This window comes from Telopea speciosissima, chromosome 4, assembly GCF_018873765.1.
Source record: "Telopea speciosissima isolate NSW1024214 ecotype Mountain lineage chromosome 4, Tspe_v1, whole genome shotgun sequence".
Lineage (NCBI taxonomy): Eukaryota > Viridiplantae > Streptophyta > Magnoliopsida > Proteales > Proteaceae > Telopea > Telopea speciosissima.
The window spans coordinates 62,655,071-62,675,076 of NC_057919.1; the positions used below are offsets into that span (position 1 = coordinate 62,655,071).

Genomic DNA, 20,006 nt, shown 5'->3' on the forward strand with positions numbered 1-20,006 from the left:
CTTAGCTCTCAGGATAACTCACAACTGTAACTGTGTACAACTATCACTCAAACTCTTATCTTGTAACTTGTTTCATTATGCTTGGGCTCTTGCCCCACTAATCACTATAAATACAAATCACTTCTCACCGTATTACTCACGGTGAATATTACTTGAATACAATCTCTTTCATGGTATCCGAGCTTCTTACGATCCATTGAAACTCAGTTTTTTTTTTTTTCAACTCCTTCTCACGTTTCCCTCATGGCTACTACCTCTTCTCCTCCCTTCCCCATCACTCACCTATCCAACTTGGTTGCTGTGAAGTTAGATGGCACGAATTACCTCCTCTGGCGTGAACAGCTTGAGTCTATTTTTATAAGCTGCGATCTAATGGGCCACATCGATGGCACTATTGTTGCACCTCCCATGACCACTGTTGCTACTGTTGATAACTCTTCTTCTCCTAATCCGGCATACTAGGCATGGAGAAAGACTGATCACTTCATCCGTGCTTGCATCAATGCCACGCTTCATCAGTCCTTATCTTCACATATTCTCGGACTCAAAATAGCTAAGGACGTCTGGGATGCTCTTGCTTCTCTGTTTCAGCAGCAATCCTCGGCCAGACGCACCTACTTGCGTCATGAACTGCAGACAATAACTCGGGGATCATCATCCATTACTGAGTACTTAAATACCATCAAATCCATAGCTGATTCTCTGGCAGCGATTGATGATCAAGTTTCAGATTCTGATCTTGTTGGCCACACCTTAAATGGCCTGGTTCGGAATACAGTCCTTTTGTCATCACCATTGAGAACATCACTCCGGTTGTCTCGTTTGCAGACTTGCATGCAAAGCTGCTCGTTCATGAGCAATGTCATCGCCGTGGCTATGGCACCACCACCTCTCCACTACCTGATCCTAATTCACAGACTGCCCTTTTCAACAACACACGTTGGCCTAAACCAAAGGGGTCTTTCCAATATTATCAAACCCCTTCTTCCCAAACTCCACTCCTCCCCACACCATCTGGTTCACCCTCAAATACCCCGGCATATACCAAACCTTCCCAACCACGACAACCTACCAATACTCAAGCTGCTTTCCTGAAATGTCAGATCTGTGCCAAGCCAGGACATGCTGCAAGTAAGTGTTTTTATCGCTATGCTGCAAGTAGGAACAACAATACCAATGCTGCTCCACCTCCCTATACTAGTTTTCATACTCAACAAAATGCATCTACTGCATCACATCTGGACGGCCAATGGATTGCTGACACAGGCGCCACCTCACACATGACCTTTGACCCCTCTCTCCTTCAACAGTCCTCGGCTTACAATGGGATGGAGGAGGTCTCTGTTGGAGATGGAAAAGGTATTCCGATTACTGGTACTAGTACTGCTACACTTTCTACTTCTGCCAAAGTACTTAATCTTCCTGATGTTTTAGTCGTTCCAAGTATTGCAATGAATTTAATTTCCATTTCTAAGCTTACCCGTGACAATTCTTGTTCTGTTAAATTTTTTCCATGTGGTTTCTCTATCAAGGATCTTTGCACAGGACAGACACTGTTGACAGGTCCACTCAAGGGTGACTTATATAATTTTCCGTCCTCCACGACATCTTCATCTGCATTTAAGCACCCATGTCCCTGCTTCTACATGGCACCAGCGCTTAGGGCATACCTCAGTTTCAGTTCTTCATCACCTTCATCTTTCAAATAAGTTATTTTTTCCTAGTTTCAAGGGATTAGAATCTATTTGTCACTCTTGTCAACAGGGGAAGCATCATTGATTACCATTTTCACGTTCAATAACTCCTTGTACTACCCCTTTTCAAGTGGTTTATTGTGATATATGGGGGCCTTCCCCAACCGTGTCTGTTTCTGGTTTTAAGTACTATATTATTTTTATTGATGAGTTCACTCGCTTTACTTGGTTATATCCTTTAAATGTCAAATCTGATGCTGTATCATGTTTTAGACATTTTAAGTCTTTGGTAGAAAATATTTTCTCACATCGTGTGCAATACTTTCAAAGTGATGGAGCTCTTGAACTTACAAGGGGTCTTTTTAAAGAATTCCTTGACTCCTCTGGCATTGTTTTTCACATCTCATGCCCTCATACACAACAGCAAAATGGGCTGGCCGAGAAGGAAGAAACATCGTCATATCACTGAAATGGGGTTGTCCATGATGTTTCATGCCCACCTACCACAAAAGTATTGGCTAGAAGCATTCAATACAGTTGTGTACATTATCAACAGGTTACCAACACTTGTTCTACAGAATCGGTCTCCACATGAGATCTTATATGGGTGCAAACCAGCCTATGATTTTATGCGGGTTTTTGGTTGTCGCTGCTTTTCATATCTTGGACCATATAGGGCTAACAAGCTTTCACCAAAATCACTCCCATGTATTTTTATTGGGTACAGTCCATCCCACAAAGGATACAGGTGCTTGCATCGATCAAGTGGTAAGGTTTATATCTCAAGACATGTTATATTTGATGAACATTGTTTTCCCTATGAGACTGATGGAATGGTGACCCGGCTACCCCAACCCGCTGATTCTGCTGTTCACATACCATTACCACTCTCCCCATTCATACCACCATTATCCATTACACCACCCACCTCTCTTATACCCACTTCACCTACTACAACATCCCCTACACCGTCCATCCGAACACCATCACCTCCCATCTCATCATCTTCACCATCACCACCCCCTTCCCCACCACCACCTCCACCACCACCCCCTCCCCCACTGTCTACAACAGTTAGCTCACACCCTATGGTTACCCGACCTCAAACAGGTAACCAACGCCCTAAACAGCATCTATCCTTATTTACTACTCGTCATCCATTACCTCGGGTCTATACAGCCACCACTTCTAATGCTCTTTTGGAACCTACCACTTATCGACAGGCCAATCACCATCAGCATTGGGTTGATGCCATGGCTGATGAATACAAAGCTCTTATATCCAATGATACCTAGACATTAGTACCTTCAAATCCAAGCATGAACATTGTAGGCTGCAAATGGGTTTACCGCATAAAAACTAATAGTGATGGTTCTATTCAACAGTACAAGGCTAGGCTTGTTGCACAAGGTTTTAATCAACAACCAGGAATAGATTTTACTGATACTTTCAGCCCTGTGGTTAAACCAGCGATAGTACGAATGGTTCTCACAGTTGTCATCTCTAAAGCTTGGCTTATCAGACAACTGGATGTCAAAAATGCATTCTTGCATGGGACATTAATAGAAGAGGTGTTCATGAAACAACCTCCTGGATATGAAGATGCTCAAAATCCAGCTCATGTGTGTTGCCTAAACAAGGCTATTTATGGGCTTCGACAGGCCCCACAATCTTGGTTCAATCAGTTTAGCACTCATCTTCTAAGCACCGACTTTACTCAAAGTATAGCTAATGCATCGATGTTTACAGATAAGTCATCAAAAGGAACATTAATTTTACTACTGTAGGTGGATGATATAATTCTCACTAGCAATAATGGTCCTCTTCTACATGATTTTATCACCACCCTTGGCCATGAATTCGCCATGACTGATTTGGGAGATCTTTAGTATTTCTTGGGTATTGAGGTCCGAAGAACTAAAGAGCAGTTACTTCTTACACAGACCAAGTATGCTCTAACAATTCTGGACCAAACAGGGATGACTGGTTACAAGCCATGTTCTACCCCAATGGCGTGTGGTTCCTAGTTAGCCTCTAGTTCGGGTGCATCTTTTTCTGATCCTCATGAATATCGTCAATTGGTTGGGGCCCTGCAATATCTCACCATGACTCGCCCTAACATTTCATATGCGGTCAATCAGGTCTGTCAACACATGCATGCTCCTACCTTTGATCACCTACAGGCAGCCAAGCGTATTTTACGCTATATCAAAGGTACACTTGGAGCTGGGATTACATTACAGCCAAGCCCATTAAACTTGATTATGGCTTACTCGGACGCTGATTGGGCTGGTTGGCCTGATACACGACGATCTACTACTAGCTTTTGTACTTTTCTTGGCCCTAATCTGCTATCTTAGGGTTCCAAGAAACAATCAACAGTGTCTCGCTCCAGTTCGGAGGCCAAATACAAGGCGTTGGCAATCACAGTTTCTGAAATGTAGTGGCTCTCTTACTTACTGGCTGATCTAGATATTCCCATCGCCCGACCGATGGTCATTTTATGTGACAATATCTCCGCTACATATATGGCCACTAATCCAGTGCTGCATGCTTGTACTAAGCACATTGAAGTGGATTATCATTTTGTTTGTGACTTAGTGATCAACAAAAAGCTTCGTATCAACTTCGTTCGATCACATGACCAAATCGCGAATATCTTCATCAAGGCTCTTTCTCATTCACAGTTCAGCTATCTAAGAGACAAACTGTTGTGGATTCCCGACATCAGTTTGAGGGGGGATGATAAGATAACTACGTTACCTGATAAGATGACTACGGTTACCCAAGATAAAATCCCACCACCTGTACTTACCTAGTCCATCACAATCACTTAGCTGTCAGGATAACTCACAACTGTAACTGTGTACAGCTATCTCTCAAACTCTTATCTTGTAACTTGTTTCATTATGCTTGGGCTCTTGCCCCACTAATCACTATAAATACAAATCACTTCTCACCGTATTACTCACGGTGAATATTACTTGAATACAATCTCTTTCACAATGCTAGGCGAGATCTCTTTACAAGAGCAGCACCGTAGGATTGAGAATGCTCGCCTAAAAGATGAGCTTGATGGAGTGTGTGCCCTCGCTAGGAAGTTCTTGGGCAGGGCAATCTCTCCCATGCCCAACTCCAACTTGGAACTCGGTGTCGGAAGCCATGGATTTTATGGGTTAAACACCTCGGCCGTAACGTTGCTTTGGCATCTAATTTTGGTGGTGGTGCCACGGTTTCAGTTTCTGGTGGCTTGGCTGTTGTGCCTTCCCCTATAACTAAAGCTGTTGCCACAAACCTTGAGAGGAACCGCTGCACAGTTTAGGTTTGAAGAGATGAGAGTGAGGCAATGGTGATTGGAGAATCGTCGGAGAGATATGGTTTGGGGAGGAGTGAGATAGTTCTAAAAAGCTTCCTTCCATCCTTCCCTTAAATGCAATTCCTCAACTTCTCTTCATCTTCAAGGTTTAACCTTCTTTGTCTATTTCATCGTCTTCGGCCCTCTTCCATTGTGACTCTCTACATTCTAACCTTTGAACAAGACAAGTATTCAATTCAAATTCACCCAATTTTTTGAAGCTATTGAACTGATTTCAGCAACCCATTTGTGATTTCTTAGGTCAATCTTGAGCTACTATTCTGATGTTTGTAGCATCTGATTCGCCATCTTTGTCCCCCTATCTTCTTCTTCTCCACAATTCTTTGCTCACCTTCTCGTTGTCGTTCTCCAAAAAATGTTGGATCCATACTCTTACACATGAACTAAAGTAAACCTCTCTTCACCCCCATTCGCAGGATCTATTATTAGATTAAAAACTAAAATGGAGAACGCCGGGAATTGGGAGCAGAAACCTTTGTTCAATGAACTGATGCAAGGGAGGGAGCTAGTGAAGCAGCTCCAGATGCATCTTGATCCATCCTATTTTGAAGAGACTCGCAGGCGATGGGATGGGGTGATTGTATGCTAGTTGTGAAGTCTCCAACGGCAAGAAATGATTTAGGGATAGATTTTTTATGTTTTTAGTGTAAAGGGTATATTGGTCAAAAGAATTTCATATGTTAACACCATTCAAAAATGGGTAACGGTTGATATTATGGTAGTTAGTGGGTGTGCCTTAAAATATAGGCAAACGTCAGGGGGTGGCACTGATAATTTCCCCTATTTAAAATGAAATTGAACCATTGAGGTGTTTTGTGAGTCAGTGTATAAGTGAAGGAATGATAGTTATATATTTTGTAAGGTCATAAAAGAATTTTGTCGATATATTTACAAAGTCTTAAACAACTAAGATTATAATTGAATCATCTAAAGGAGTGAGTCGAAGGCATGTGATATGAGTCAAATGGTAAACCCTTGGCTTATGTGATAAAATATCCATGAAGTAGGTTCAAGTGGTAAAAATGAAGTCTTTGAATAGCTTGTTTAGTACTATCATCATTTGGCTCATTATGGTTAGATGTAACCATAATGAAAGGAAGATGGGTTTTTAGAACTCTTAATCAACCATAACTCAAAAATTGTTGGGGATATTTTTGAGAGCAATAATTTTCCCCATTCTCAAAGGGAATGATCTTACTATTGGTAGACATGGAATAAAGAGAGTCACACCACCTAGATTAGTGTTTAGGACCATGAATATGCTTCAAACATGATCCTACTCTTGGTACACAAGGAATAAGGAGAGTAACCACTTAGATTAGTGTTTAGGACTTATGAATATGCCCCAAACATGATTCTAATGGAGACTGCATTAATCATGAGAATGGGTACACGTCAAGTTGCAAACCAAGGAAGGCATAAGGCACCTCGAGTCACCCGGTTAAAACCAGTCTTACTCTTTATTTCGTACTTCATTAAACAATAAATATTATTACATAGGTACATGCATCACATTAGAATCCACATATAATATTCAAAAGAGTAGACTACTTGAACATCCCTTGAGGTTTGTCCCGTTTACTTGTACACCTTCTTGTTTTTAAAACCTTACTTACAGACCCACTGGGACTGATGGAATACCCATTCCGTTAGGGTGAACATGGTGATGATGTCAACAAGCCAATAAAGTATAACGTTTCACTATTTACCAGTTGATAATATATGAATTAAACCATGTGATAGAGGCACGATATTCAAGTGTCCGCTTGGATATTTCTTTCTGCGCTTCCTACTTAGAGAACCTCCTCGATCTCCCTTTTTTGCCAAACAATGAATTCATATTTCCTTGTTTCATTTGGAATCAAAATTTTGCTAATGAGATGTGTCTGAAGTGCGAAGTCCTCTGGTCACATGGAACTCACTTACTCACCCATATGTCCAACAACCAACCACACATTATTTCAATGGGCCCAAGTGCATTGAAAGGCTAGATAGATAGAGAATTTATAGTGACAAGACTCTTCACTTCTAAGAACACCATTAATATGTAATATTTTTAGGAACAGGAAAGACATGTTATACATTTTTGACCTGCACATGAAACCCTCCCTCCTCAGTGATGGCAGGCTTTGATCAACATTTCAGATTGCTTCAGAGCAATTTGAGAAGATCTACATAATATCTGGAATTGAAAGTGGTGCAACCCTTGAAGAGGGAGGTGAAAGTCTGGGCACCAAAGGCTACTTTATAACCTTTTAGAAGTGCTCTCTATTCAAGGTTCTTTTTATATATATTTTCTCACTCTTCAAATTTCAAGAATTTGAATCATAATTCATAATTCATAATTCTATATATTTCTCCACTCTTCATAAGATACGCGTTGATGTCTATACATGTAGAAGTACTTCAATCAGTGTGCTACTATTATTTTCATTGAAACAAGCAATTAATCTTTGATGGTATTAGAGTTATTGTCCCGCCTTATTACATGCTATTAACTTTTGATTCATGCACGTACATAAGTTAGCTTTCTGCCTTCCAGAGGTTTAGTTTCTTGTTCAAACTCCTTTTTGAGATCAATCTTGAGACATGAAAGTAATCACAACCAAACATTCCATATTTTGCATATAAATTCAGATGTTTTATCACTGTATAAATTTCTAGAAAAGAAGGCCAAGAAGGTCCCCCACCCCATCATTTCTAACTGGTTTCCCTGTACTTGGATTGGATGGTATGAAAGCAGACACCTTGCCTATTTCCTAAATGTTGAGAGGTAATTGCCAAAGGATTGCAAGCTAGGATGAATGGACAAGTCCAATCAGTCTCAATAGAGGACTCTATATAGAAATGTATGGACAGGTTCAAATCCATTAGGATTTCAGCACTGTGACAAAAGTGAAAAAAGTATCAGTCATGTGGTGGATTTTAATTTGGTTGAAAATATTCTGCAATTGACTTTGGCATTTGATAAATTACCATAAAAAAAAATTTGTTTTCCTAATTCTACTCTTATGATTTATATTGGTAGGTACCAGTCCACGCAGCTGCATTTTTTTGGCTTGGCACAAGCAAGTTGCAAGCATTTGGGATGAAGTTTACTCTTTTTTTTTTGGGTAGAAGGATGAAGTTTAATTACGATCTATGGTTTCTATCTCATGGTTGTAATATTTGAAGTTTAATGGACACAATGGATTTTATGATTGTATATATCACTTTTTAAAGTTGAATGAAATCAATGGATCTCATGTTTCATGGATGTTTATTTGATATTTTTTAGACACAAATGTAGAATGTAATGATTTTATAGGTGAAAGTAAAATTGAAAATTTTAAATAAATTTTTTTCAAAAAATAACTTTTGGTGACGGTAATTATTTATTGTCAGTATAAATCATTTTTAACGACAGGTATTCTGTCGTCACAAAAAACAAAAAGGCGACGGTAAAATATTATTTGTCACCAAAACTGATATCTTATAACGGTAATATAATTGTCGCCATAAATAATAGGATGACGGCAAAATAGTAATCGTTGCAGAATTTCAAATATAACGACGGTAATACTTACCGTGGCAAAAATATATAAAGTGACGGTAATATAGTAACTGTCACGAAAAATATATTCACCATCAGATGTCCTTTTGCCGTCGCTAAGTTTCGGCTACGGGATTAACACCCACGAAAAGGCAACAGACTTATTTACCGTCATCCATTTTTTGGTGACAGTAATTGAATTTTTGGCGACGATTTTCTACCGTCGCCGAAAATCACTTTTCTTGTAGTCGGCCATGGGTACTTCCATTACTAATGGGTCACTTTAAGTTTGACCACACGATCCTTTAAAGCCATGTGTCGACCAGTGGAACCTGCACTACAAGACACCGCAAGACTAAGACACTGTAGAGGATTTTTATCCCAATTCGGTTCTCCTCCAATCGTGGTGAGAGCTGGAGGATCCAACCCAACAAAAACATAGGGTGTTTTGGTCATTTCATTGGGGGCCCCACCACGGCTAGAGGAGAGCCAGATCCTTTTTATCCAATACGGGCATTTTGAAGGGCAAAGGTCACTCACATGGAATTCTGAAAATAGATCCTGTCCGCTATGGTTTGAGCTCGGCCCCGAGTGAGTGTTCTCGGTCCAGGTAGACATTCCTTTCTTGTTATGTTTTGTTTAGCTTCTGATTTGTGTTTATCTGATTTTTAGTGGACGTTCGACTAGACCACAAGGCGTTCAGATGTTGTTGCACACAAGAAGAAGATGGCGGAGGAGAAGGCCAACCGCGAGAAGGCCGCCGCGGGTGCGACCACGGTGGAAGGGCCTCCGCAGGCCCCCCCCCAAAGACCAAGGGTGTGCCCCTCCACACGCTCCTCAGGTTTTGGCAGAGGAGAACCACAAGAGGAAGGGGGTCGGCCCCCCATACCAGCAGCACCCCAAGAAGGGTGCCCACACAGCCAACACAAGTGGGGAGGTGATCCCCCTGGATGGCGAGACCGGGGGTAAAGGGAAAGACCCTCCCCAGAAGAGGCCCTGCCTAGTCCCCAGGTGGGAGATTTATGAGGGCGACTTGGCCTTCGAGGACCTGCAGGTCATGTGGGAGTGGTTAGAGCAGGGCTGCCTCCCTGCAGATTGTGTTGCCATCGGGGACATGACCGACGAGCATCTTGTTACATCCCTTGGCCTGGACGTGGCCTTAGTAGGTCCCCTTCACCTTCTTCTTCCCTTTTTCCTTTATTTTTTTTTTTGTTCCGTGTTTTGACATCATATGGTCGTCCTTTCAGGTTGTTGCAAAGGTTGTTGATACAGTCCAACGACTGGAGAGGCATCACAATCTGTACCACGAGGAGAAGAAGGTCCACAAGGCCGCTGAGGCTCAAGTGCTGGACCTTTCTAAGGACTACTCCTTGTTGGAGGCCAAGGTCCGGGATTATGAGGGGACGTTCTCCACCCTGACCGAAAGGAAGGACATTCTAGAGGAGGAGGCCGCCACCGTGACCAAAAAGATAGAAGCCTTGGAGAAAGAGTTGGAGGAGCTTCACGTGAGCCATGACGCGATCCAGGCTCAGACTGTGGAGGATTTCAAGAAGTCCTCTGAGCTTGAGGAGTACGTCAAGGGGAAATCGCAGGAGGCGTACGACTACGGCGTCAGTGACATCATTAAGTTCATCCTCGGTGAGGACCCCAAATTCAAGTTCGACAACTTCGAAGTGTACGTCCCTCCTCCAACGAAGTCTCCTGGAGTGGCTCTTGTCGGCAAGGTTGTCCCTCCTCCACCGAAGTCTCCTACCCCGGCTCTTCCAAGCGAGGTTGTCCCCACCGCCAAAGACCAGGATTATGTTGCCAACCCGTGACTTCTGTTTTTTTTTTTTTTTGTAATGACGAACCGACATTCGGGCCTTGTACAGCTGATCTTAATAAAGCCTTTCGTTTGTCTTCATTCTTGTGTTCTTGATTGTTCTTCTGCTTGTAAAATTGTTCTTTGGTGATGCCCCTTAGGGACTTTTGTGCTCCTTAGGGATTTTTTGTGCCGACTTATAAGGTCGGTCTTTGATGTCGCAGGAGACTTTCGTGCCAACTCATGAGGTTGGTCTTTCAAATAGTAGGGAGATTTTACTTTGAGAAATGGGATTTTATTGTGAACATTCCAAAACAATTATTCATAGGCTAAAAGGTATGAACACGAACTTGGCTAAAAAGAACGATCATGAACTTTCATTAATAAAATTTCTTATATATTTCTTTTGTCCATCTTCCCAACAAAATGCCTTAGTTTTTTGTGATGCACTGGACTCCCCCTTGACTGGTGTCACAGAACAATACAAAGAATGATTTTAATTTTCTAAGGAATAGGACTGACAAGGTCTGCACTCTCTCGTTAAGGTTTACAAGTGATATAAACACATGTTCTGATGATTCCAATGTATTCTGTAAGACAACCTTCCCCAATCAGATATAAAACCAGCCCTATAGAAGATGAAGGTACCACCATAGATCCTTCTGTAAATTTCCAAGGACAACAGGGGAATTGCTCATAGAATTTTTAGGTTCCCTAAGAACATGCAGTATAAAGGCTACGAATTGAAGCCAATGCTCCACGAATCACATATTTTTCCCAGGCCTCATGACTCTGAAAACCTGAAAGTACTGTGAGACCCAAGTGTATCTATCACAAATAACTAAAGGAACTTCACAATGCTCCACAAATCATATATTTTTTGAGTAATTCAGATTGACAGCTCTGTAGGTGTCAAATGGTTTTGCAACCCAACATAATGCAGGATGATGGGGCTTCAAGAGGAGGAAGATCCAGCCAATAGTGGCCAGGCCTGCCCTTATCAAGACAGACAGTCCCTTTTGGCCTTCATATGGGCCAGTGTGGCCTGCATTATAAGGCCTGATGGCTGGAGTTTAGGTCCAACTAATGGGCAGCTGGTTTGGGACTCTTTAATTGGCTTGCATAGGTCTTAAGAAGATTTTATTTCTATCTTGTTTCTATTTTTAAGTAGTCTAGCTTCTAGTTTCTAATTTGGATGTAACTAGAAATTAGGAGTTTGTTAAGTTGGTTTCTAATTTCATTAGACTGTTTTATTGTGAAGAATCTTCCATCCATGCAAGAGGGGTTTGAGGCTATTAATAAAAGAATAGGGCTGCACTACAGCCACGATTTGGAGTTTTGAGAAAAAACTATGGTTCATAAACTCGCCAAAATCTTGGCAAAATTTTCGCTATTTTCACTGATTTCAACAAGGCCGCGACAAAACAGGAGGCAAATTAAGGAATCGGCCCAATTTTGGTCGAAATTTCGGTGATATGACTTTCATGCCTTTATTATAGAAGGCATTATGTTGCGAGTTCTGGTCGAATTTTGGACCAAAAGACCGAAATATGAGAAAAACTTGGTTGCGCCTAGGGATATAAACGGATCGAATGTGATCGGAGCAGGATATTCCCTGGCCAAATACGGATACCTCTAAACGGATTCGAATGCGGATCGAATTCAGATTTTCGACAAGATCAATGAAAGACTGACCAAAAGGCCATAGGTGAGAGGCCTTGGTCATATCCTGTCCCTTTCTTCATCCCCCTTTTCTTCTCAAACTTCTCTTCTTCTAAGTTACTATATCCATAACCTGCAACTTTGATACTCCAAAGGATAGTCCATCGAGTTCTCTAAGAGATCAAGTGTTGAACACTCCAAGACTATGTACGGCAACCTTGTTTGAAGACTTTTCTGGCAGAAAACTTCAGGATAAATGAAGCCCTCCAATTCTGTCAATGGGATTCTGATTTCTGTGGTAGAGTTGGTTAGAATCCCACCATAACCATTTCTGCCCATGGCTTGTTAAATGCAGCAACAACTCAGTATGGGGGTAAAATGTGTTATTTACAAAAAAGTTTGATTTCCCACCCAGATTGTTTTTTGTGTTGAAGGACATAAAAGTAAAAATCCCCTCCTTTGCTCCGCTATCCCAGTTCCCAACCCCAAACTCGAATGAGATGACAACTAAGAAGTCAGAACCTCTCCACCATCCCAAATCCCAAAGGTAAATGATAGAGCAAACACTCAGAACCTTGTCTTCCTCCATTACACGCAAACCAAATTGCAAATCAGAGATGAAAGAACACAATAGTAGACTAGTTCTCTAAGGATTTAGACAGAATAGAGGAATATACTATTTTGATACGTTTTTTCCTATTGCTAGAATTGCAACTATTAAGCTACTGATTGTTATTGAATCGGTGTACAAGCTTGTTATACATCAAATGGATATAAAGACAGTTTCCAAAATGAAGATGTAGAGGAATAAATCTATATCAAACAACCAAAAGGATCTGTTGTTCTAGATGAAGAGCATAAGATTTGTAAGCTTATGCATTCTTCATATGACTTAAAATAATACCAAAACAATGACATGAAAATTTTGACAATGTCCTAATCTCAAATGGTTTTCATGTAAATGGTTCTGATAGATATTTGTATATTAAATTTCATCACAACAAAGGTATGTTTATAATTTTATATGTAGATGACATGCTTATAATGAGAACTAGCCATGATATTGTTAAATCAACTAGTCAAAATTTGCTTCTTGGGGTTACTTCTAGTGCGGTAATTGCTACCCGATATTTCTTGAAAACATGATTTCTAAAGGATTGAGGGCGGACTTTGGTGCAACGGTAAGGTGGCTCAATTGTGGCCAAGTGGTCACGGATTCGAATTAGAAAACAACCTCTCTACGTAAGCAGGGGTAAGGCTGCGTACCTTGCACTGAGTATGCCCTTTAGGCCTTTATGGCTTCTAGAGGATCCAAGACTTATTTTCAAACACCTAATGCCCATGGTAATGTAGAGGGGAGTACATAATAATAGTCAATATGTATGTTTATGCGGTTATGTTAAACTTCCTTGTTTGGGGGTAAGTTGGGAATATTATAAGTAAGGGAAATTTTCATCGACACCCCCTCCCCTGCAACCCCCCACCACCCTCTCCAGTCTCCCCTGCCCCACCATGCTCTCAGCAATCCAATCCCATACACAGGTGCACTTTCCCTTTCCCTTTTCTCCTATCCTCTCCTTGCTTCTTCTTCTTCTTCTCCCTTTCGCATACCCTGAAAACTCTCCCATAAAAATGTGGGTTTTTTTTAAGACACTGAACAGAGAAGTATAATTTTCTCATAATTTCTGAAAGCAAAGATCTGAATCCCAAAGATCCAACCAAACCCACCATCATAAACCAAAATCCAAATTGGGTTTCTAGTTTTAAGTTTAATTAACATCTCATTCTTATCTTCTTGGTTGTTATGGCACTGGGTAGACCTGCAACAAAGTAGGTTTGAAAAACCACAACATCTTATCCATTCTCTTTCAAAGTTGGGACACGGGTGTCACACCTTTGTGCGATCCAAATCCTAAATTTGAAAAAAGAAATAAAAGGATAAATGAGGAAACGATGAAGATCTCAGACATCTGCCGGCGATTTGACGCAATGGAGTAGAGATCGACCAGATTAGACGTCTGATTTGCTTTCCTAGTCCCATTCAAAGGCCATGAATCCTTCTCTTCTTCCCGAAATCGGGCCCAATGGCCTCGCCAAAGAAGCCCCTGATACCGCCTACACTGAGTAGAGGTGAGATGAGAGCAATGAAGCAACAAAAGAATGTTGGTTACTTCTCTCGCTCCACTGCAACCCCGCCACCACCCTCTCTAGTCTCCCCCGCCCCACATCGGACAAATCCAGCTCTTCAATCATCTTCTTTGGATCCAATTTCACACTGGAAGCCATTATTCATCTGGGTTTGAAACCCTAATCCATTACCTCCAAGGCCAACACCAGAATCAATTTCCAAAAGCTACAAACAATTCGTTTTACAGTGGACTATTATCAGATTTGCAACAGTGTTGATCTAAGGGGTTTGGCCTTTGCTCCAAACAATTCGTTTTACAGCTTTGTTTGAAGGGTTTTTTTTTTTTGGTGGTAAAAAATAGAGTGGGGCTGGGTTTTTTATGTTTTGAGTATAAATGGTAGTTTAGTCATTTTCATTCAACTCAATTAACCCTGTTAGTTTTTGGGTAAAAATTGATATTTTGGTCCTTAGTGGGGTGGCATTAATTTAATGGGTTATCGGAAGGGGTGTCAATGAAAATTTCCCAATAAGTTATTGGCTAAATTGCATACTGATTCTGAGGGTTTCTACGAATTTTTTTTTTTGGGTAGAAAAAATATAAATTCTAGGACTCATTTACTGATATCAATTTCCAATTTAAAATCCTTTTGGCTCCGCAAGAATTCTGTAAAACACCGCGTGGTGATTCAATTTGGATCCTCTATTGTCGAGTTGCCCGGCAGGACTGTGCTGCTCAGACATAGTGCTGTGCGTAATGTCCGCTTTACCCCTACCCAAACGCCTTGTCCGAGTGAGAGTAAGGTGGTCATTGCGTGTAGTACCGTGTCTGGGCAGCATGGTCCTACCAAGCACAATAGAGGATCTGGATCCGTGGTGATTACCCATATTACTATTACCTAAAAAAATAAACAGGAAAAAAAGCACACAACGCCTCTTTTTTTTTTTTGGTAAGTACCCCCGTACTTTAATTGACACGAATTCGCACGAGTCCGGTACTACAGATTGCGTGTCTTTGACGCAACAACCTCTAGATATTTCTTAAAAAAAAAAAAAAAAACCACCTCTAGATATTTTATCTCGACCGTTTTTTCTTCTCCCATTCAAATCAAGTCTCCTTTTTCTCTTTTCCCTCTTCTTTCTTTCGCTTTCTCTCACATAACCGCTTCTTCGTCAGCGGCGCTGATCTGAGCTTCTAGGGTTCGTTTCTTATCATCCTTATCCTTGCCTTCCATCTCTAGAACCCTAACTTCTCCTCTTCCTCGCTCCTCCTCGCTCCTCCTCTCCTTCTCTCATGAAAGCCCGATCACTTTGCTTCTCCAGTCTCCACTGCTATCCGTTCCATCCGATCCTCGGTTCCTCGCTGGAGCCATGGTGTCGATTGGAGATCTCCAGCTAGTCTTAGGGCTCAGACCAGGACTGCTGCTCCTGTGATTGAACGCTTCCAGCGCAAGATCGCTACTATGGGTACGACTTTCGACGCAGACCGGTTTTTCAACTTATAATTTCATTCATTTGATGAATGTTATCTTTTGGCTACGCTGTTTCGTTCTTCCTGGAGGATATTTGCTTTAATTTCTGAATAGTGTTTTGAAATCGGACCAGATGGATTAAAAATGTGCCTTGGTTGATGAGAGTTCTTTTATGAATATTCATCACTGATTTATGCTTTTTATGTATTGAGAGAACAACTTAAATTATTGGATTAACTAATCCAACTCAGCGTATTACTAGAGAAAGACGATTTGTATAGATGATTAGATTCTCGAGTTAATACTGTTCCAGAGATCGACATAATTGATTGAGTTCTGTTTGTGAATATGTATTGGATCAGCTTCTGAGAATACTTTCAAGGGAAATCTTAACCAGTGTTCCCAAGCCTGGGGGTGGCGAGTTTGGAAAGTACTATAGCCTACCTGCTCTGAATGATTCAAGGACCGGTAAGTGGCATTATCGTTGCTCCCCTTTGTTCTTCTGCTCTTATGTGCAAATTATATATTTTGTCATCCTTTAGGTTGGTCTTGGACTTCATGTCGTTCCTTTTTTCTTCTTTCCCCTCATGAGTTCCCATTTCTCTTCAGCATTGAAGGATACCTTCTATGTTATGAGGCTATCTCAGATTTGAAGTTTGAAATACTCTGAATTTTTATATTGTTATCAGGTTCCCAAAATCACAATCTCTTAGAAATCCACTCATCTTTACATTGTGTGCATCACAGATAAGTTGCCGTACACCGTCAGGATCCTTCTTGAATCAGCAATCCATAACTGTGACAACTTCCAAGTCACCAAGGAAGATGTTGAGAAGATTATTGATTGGGAGAATACTTGTCCCAAACAAGTCGAGATTCCTTTCCAGCCTGCCCGTGTTCTCCTGCAGGTGTTTATCGTTATGCTAATTATGTAGTAGTTTTGTTTTTTGAAGATGTAATTGCACAGTAGTTTTAATTTGTTACATTTCTGCCAAATTGTATGACCTACATTTGTTGGTTAGGATTTTACTGGTGTACCAGCTGTGGACCTTGCTTGCATGAGGGATGCTATGAACAAGCTTGGCAGTGATTCTAGCAAGATTAACCCCTTGGTAGGTGGTGATATTCCTTTTCATTACAATATTAATTCCTTGTAAGTTCTTTGGTGTTGGACATCCAAAATCTTCCCCATCATGAAAACAGTTAGGAACTAATAATTACTGAAGTGGCCTTCGATGAACTACTTCTGTTCTTCTTTCTAGGTAACATTATGGAGTATATATATGATTCTGTAATAATGTCACTCATTCCACTTTCTTTTAATGCGCTTTTTCTCTAGATTACCTTTTGCTGCATTTAATATTTTGAGTGTAAGATGTATTCCTGTTATTCCTGTATTTCTCTTATATATTTTCTTTCCTTTTGGGGAAGGTTTCCTAACTATCTTCTAAAAATTGATATTTTATGCAGGTCCCAGTGGATCTTGTTGTTGATCATTCTGTTCAGGTGGATGTGGCAAGATCGGAAAATGCAGTGAAGGCAAATATAGATCTTGAATTCCAGAGGAACAAGGAGAGATTTGCTTTTCTTAAATGGGGATCTACTGCTTTTCACAACATGCTTGTTGTTCCTCCAGGCTCTGGTATCGTGCATCAGGTTAGGGAGTTTTTTTTTTTTTTTTGGGGGGGGGGGGTAAATTAAACTGTAGCACAGAAAACAGGTTAGGGAGTTACTATCATCAGAAATAGCAATGTTACATGACATGGGTTCTACCTTTAGATTTCAGATCTACATAATTCCGTCCTTTCTTCTGTCTCTAAATATTCCTTCTCTCAATTGATAAGTAGAATATATGAAATTGTCAAATGGTCTTGTGTTACTCACACTAATGTTATCATTTTTTATATTTATGTACTGAGTAAATTACTATTGAAACTCAGGTTAACCTGGAATACCTTGATCTCGGGTTGTATTCAACACTGTGGCCTGCTGCACCCTGTGGTTGGAACTGATTCCCATACAACTATGATCGATGGGTTAGGAGTTGCTGGATGGGGAGTTGGAGGAATTGAAGCAGAGGCAGCAATGCTTGTCCAGGTATAGTAAGAAAATTGTCAATGGAACCTGTTAATTTGTATTGTCTAAAGAAATGCTAGTACTTATAACAATAGTCATGGGGAAATCCAAGCTTGGCGTATTCATCCAAAGAAAGAAAGCAAATCATTGCATTTGGAAAGTTGGATGCATGTGCATACTAAGATAGAGGAACTCTTATGGGATACCACATTGTTCCACCACTGATACTTGCTCTGGACTTGAAATTTGCAGTCAATATGGAAACTCTGAGAGAGCCATCTAGATTCTTTTATATCTTATCGTACTTCCTGTGCATTCTCTTTTCTACCTAATATTTGCCTTATAATCATAGTTTACTTTTAGGGAGAGGGTTGGGCACGCCGCTGGCTTTCCTGGAGCTAGCGGCTGTGCCCAATGGAGAGGGTTGGATGGGGAGGGTAGGGGGGTCATTTCCTTGGGGGGTGGTAGAGACACAGACTCAGGTTGGGCACAGTGCCGGCGTGCCCAGCCTTTACCCTTATTTTTGTATTGAACTCCATATATTTCGGGGTTATGGATATGGATGTTCACATATGCATTTTATTGTCGTGGATTTTCTTATGAATTTAACTTCTATAATCATTCAGGCAGATGAAATCTAAAACTCTTTTAGTCTTACATATTCAAGTGTATTTTTGGACCACCGGGCTTTTACACTACACTGCTATTTTAGGACTAATCTTTTGCTAATACACCCATGAATTGGGTATACATAGGTGCATGATTCTTGGGTATCTATGTGCATCTAAGTTCTGTTTCAATATTACTTCTAAATTCTAATGCTTCACTTCCCCAATATTGTCAGCCCATGAGCATGGTATTACCTGATGTTGTTGGGTTCAAGTTGACCGGAAAGTTCCTAGATGGGGTCACCGCCACCGACTTAGTTTTAATTGTAACTCAAATATTGAGGTATTACCTGAATTACCTCTAAATCAGTTTTACCTACAAATCTCTATCTCCCATTTTCGAAAACATATTACTATAATAGCGAACCTGACAAGTATGGGCAAAGTTAATCCGCCCGGAAGTTAGCTCAAGGAATTTTAGTACTTTCAGCTAGATTGGGTGTCATTCTGTTGGTCCAGAGGATCCAAGAACTGGGCCGATATTACCTTTATATCAGTTTCAGCTATAGATCTCTTATCTCCCATTCTCGAAAACGTATCATTATAATTGTGAACTGGATGAGTATGGAAAAATTTATTCCGCACGGAAGTTGACTCAAGGAATTTTAGTATTTCCAGCTAGATTGGGTTTCATTATGTTGGTCTAGAGAATCCAAGAACTAGGCTGATATTTCCTCTAAATCAGTTTCAGCTACATATCTCTATCTCCCTTTTCCGAAAACATATGATTATAATGGCGAACCGAACGTGTATGGGCAAATTAATTCCGCCCGGAAATTGGCTTAAGGAATATTTGTACTTACAACTAGATTGGTTCTCATTCTGTTGGTCTAGAGAATCCAAGAATTAGGCCGATATTTCCTTTAAATCAATTTCAGCTATAGATCTCTATCTCCTTTTTCCGAAAACATATCATTATAGGGCTAACCGGACGAGTATGGGCAAAGTTGTTCCGCCCGGAAGTTGGCCCAAGGAATTTTAGTACTTTTTGCTGGATTGGGTCTCATTCTTTCGGTCTAGAGAATCCAAGAACTGGGCCGATATTTCCTATAAATTAGTTTCACCTATAGATCAATATCTCCAATTTCCGAAACACATATTATGAAGGCTACCTGGATGAGTATGGGCAAAGTTATTCTGTCCGGATGTTGGCCCTAAGAATTTTAGTACTTTCAGCTAGATTTGGTCTCATTCTGTCGGTCCAGAGAATCCAAGAACTGGGCCGATATTACCTCTAAATCAGTTTCACCTAAATATCTCTATCTCCCATTTTAAAAAACGTATCATATAATTGCGAACTGAATGAGTATGGGAAAATTTATTCCACTCAAGTTGGCTCAAACAATTTCGGTACTTTCAGCTAGATTGGGTCTCATTCTATGGGTCTAGAGAATCCAAGAACTGGGCTGATATTTCCTCTAAATCAGTTTCGGCTACAGATATCTAACTCCCATTTCCGAAAACATATCATTATAATGGCAAACCAGAAGAGTATGTGCAAATTAATTCCGCCCGGAAGTTGGCTCAAGGCATTTTAGTACTTTCAGCTAGATTGGGTCTCATTCTGTCGATCCAGAGAATCCAAGAACTGTGCCGATAT

The 20,006-nt window shown here is 40.7% G+C and overlaps 1 long non-coding RNA gene across 1 annotated transcript; it reads left to right on the forward strand.

Annotated features, from left to right (window-relative positions):
• Nucleotides 1-4,522: 4,522 nt before the first annotated feature.
• On the forward strand, nucleotides 4,523-16,566 carry LOC122659786. The gene is made up of 4 exons (XR_006332547.1): nucleotides 4,523-4,533; nucleotides 15,514-15,657; nucleotides 16,025-16,130; nucleotides 16,410-16,566. It is a non-coding gene; the product is annotated as an uncharacterized LOC122659786 (long non-coding RNA).
• The last annotated feature ends 3,440 nt before the right edge of the window (nucleotides 16,567-20,006 follow it).